Source organism: Bison bison, unplaced genomic scaffold, assembly GCF_000754665.1.
Source record: "Bison bison bison isolate TAMUID 2011002044 unplaced genomic scaffold, Bison_UMD1.0 scf7180017864146, whole genome shotgun sequence".
Taxonomy (NCBI): Eukaryota; Metazoa; Chordata; class Mammalia; order Artiodactyla; family Bovidae; genus Bison; species Bison bison.
This window is the reverse complement of record NW_011494718.1, coordinates 5898256-5900994: the sequence shown is the minus strand read 5'-3', so window position 1 is coordinate 5900994 and position 2739 is coordinate 5898256. Positions and strand designations below refer to the sequence as shown.

Below are 2739 nucleotides of genomic sequence, written 5' to 3'. Positions count from 1 at the left end.
TGTCCCCTCAGCCCGGCCAGAAAAGACCTTTCTTTTCAGGAGCCCACTCTTCCCCCTCCTTCCACTCCCCGATCTGGGAAGGTGCTTTGGCGAGTGCCCAGGCGGCGATTCCTGGCTCCTTCTGTTGTTAAGTTACCGTAGGATCTCCGGGCGCGGAGGGAACACTACCCTCGTTGCCAAGGTGTCTTCTTGGACTCGAAGAAGGACACCTGAGGGACCGCTACGAGCCAGAGAGGTGGCAGCGCTGGAGCCAGCAAAGCTGCTGTCCTTGTCTACGGGGAGCACAGAGTCCCCACCTCTGACAGCTTTCAGCTGCTGCCCGCCCGCCGCGCTCCGCAAAGACTCGGGAAGAGCTTACCACTGGGATGCCCTGACAGCTGCCACCTTCCCCTCGGAAGGGAGTGTAGGGCGGGAAGATCATTTGCACGAGGAACGGGGAAGATTCCTTGCAGCTGCCGCCTCACGGAACCTCTCCCACATTCTAAGGAAGGGAGGGTTCCTGAGACAGCTGCTCTAAACAGTGTGGAGGCGGGTTCATTCTGCCTGTAGATCTCTGAAGAGTGTTTTCTTCTCGGGATTTTCCAATGTGAAAGTTAGTTTCGCCTCATTCTCAGATTAGTTTAAGAGATCAAGTATATTAGGATTAGAAACAACTCGGATCATCATCTGTGTCCTTCCCCCCTGCTCCCCATCAACAGTGAAGTGTTCTTCCTGGCGCATTAGTGAAAAACAAACACACATTAGGGAAGAAAGTGGCTTTTCACCCTTACGGTACTTACTATTAGAAGCCTTAAGGCCTTAAATATATATGTAATGTTTAAAACACTAGCAGTCAAAAGTGAAACAAAAGTGATGTCAAAGTTAGGAAGTACTACAGAGGAATCAGGAGAAAAATTATATTGGTTTTAGAGAGGAAATAGTTTCCTACAGAAAGGGTTATTTGAGATGGGCTTGAAAAATGAACTTGACTTCAACTATCATGGAAATTTAGAAAGGAGGGGAGCAACATGAGAAAAGACCAGAAGCACAGGAGTGTCTTTAGAAAAGTTTTAAAGGTTTACACCTTTTTAAAATACTAAAGTGAATTCAGCTGTTCCACAGCTCATGGTTGCAAAGATCTTTTTTCTATAAGTGGGTTTAATGTTCCAAAAATGAGGCAGACAGTTTTCTCATAATCTGAAATGATGACTTGTGCATGACCAGGTTAAGAGACAGTATCAAGAACTTGCTATTCCTGAAAACTTCTAACACCTCGGGTTTGCGTTTTAAATCCTTAAGTGAATAAGTCTGGAGGAGAAGTGGGTGTGCCAGCGGACAAGGAGACAACTCCACTTCACTGTCAACACCTGTGGAAGGAGGCAAGGCGGCATTAAACCATGAAAGTCTTCTCATAGCATTTGCCCCCTCGGATTTGGGCAGAGTCTAATCTTGAGTACCTTAATATATCTGGCCTATAAGTGCTAGTAGAGTATTTGTAAGAATAAATGCCTTCTTTGAGAAGAAGCTGCTGCTGCTGCTACTAAGTCGCGTCAGTCGTGTCCGACTCTGTGCTACCCCATGGACTGCAGCCTACCAGGCTCCTCCATCCATGGGATTTTCCAGGCAAGAGTACTGGAGTGGGGTGCCATTGCCTTCTCCCTGAGAAGAAGCAGATGATGCTAAATGCCCTAAACACAGTGTGGTTGTTTCAACAGAAAACTAAAACGATTATTTGAATTTATATATCACATCATCATCAGTGTTAGTTGCTCAGTCATGTCCAACTCTTTGTGACTCCAGGGACTGTAGCCCACCAGGCTCCTCTGTCCATGGGATTTCCCAGGCAAAAATACTGGAGTGGGTTGCCATTTCCTTCTTCGGGGGATCTCCTTGACCCAGGGATTGAACCCAGGGTAATCTCCTGCACTACAGGCAGATTATTTACTGTCTGAGCCACCAGGGAAGCCCACATATATCACATAAAGAAAGATAAAAGCATGTTTTAAGATGAAAGAGAAAACAGAACATCACAAGTCTTGTTTAGCAGAGAGGAAAAAAGGTATTGAAATTCTGAGGGGCAAATACACCCAAATTTGGAGAATAAAGATGAAAAAATTTGCTTTTAAAATAAAAGGGAAAGGAAGGAATGGAAAAAAAAAAGATTACCTTATATAAAGCCAGACTTAATTTTTCATGACCATCTATCATATATCTCTGACATCACCACCTTTACAGAATTAAGGGCTAAGGGCTTTCATAATTTTACTTGCCTTCAAGCGTACATCGAAGTCATAGCAGAGAAGAAAAAAAGCAGTGGATTTAGAACAAGAAGCCTTGTGCATAACTCAAAGGAATTAAAGCAAAGAGAATGTAATTCCAAGGTGAAATTAAAAAGACTTGATCTATAAGCCTTCACCTATATGCAAAGGAAAGAAAATTTTGATAATAAAAATAGGATGGAATTTTTCTGTTTCTACGAGAAAGTACGCCCAGTCCACCCAATTGTAACTTCTTGGCATTTTGCTAGAGTATAATTAGATTATAATTTAGGGAAAAGGTACCATCTACATAACTTACTACGCACCAAAATCTGTATTGCTGTTGGAGTTTTCTTCAAATTGTTATTCAGCGTAACTTATATCACAGGCTGGAAATTCATGGCCTTGGCTTGCAGCACCCTCCTCACGAGAAATGCACACATTGCTTTTACTATTCATTAAATCTTACAAACGTTAAGGAAAACTTCGAATGACATCTTTA

The 2739-nt window shown here is 43.2% G+C and overlaps 1 protein-coding gene across 1 annotated transcript in view; it reads right to left on the bottom strand.

Moving 5' to 3' along the window:
* The window catches only part of LRBA (LPS-responsive vesicle trafficking, beach and anchor containing), a 758995-nt gene extending 758249 nt beyond the window's left edge, over positions 1-746 (bottom strand). The window contains exon 1 of the mRNA XM_010840761.1: positions 359-746. The gene's annotated coding sequence lies outside the window, so the exon portion shown is untranslated. The remainder of the gene's footprint in view (positions 1-358) is intronic.
* Between the last annotated feature and the right edge of the window lie 1993 nt (positions 747-2739).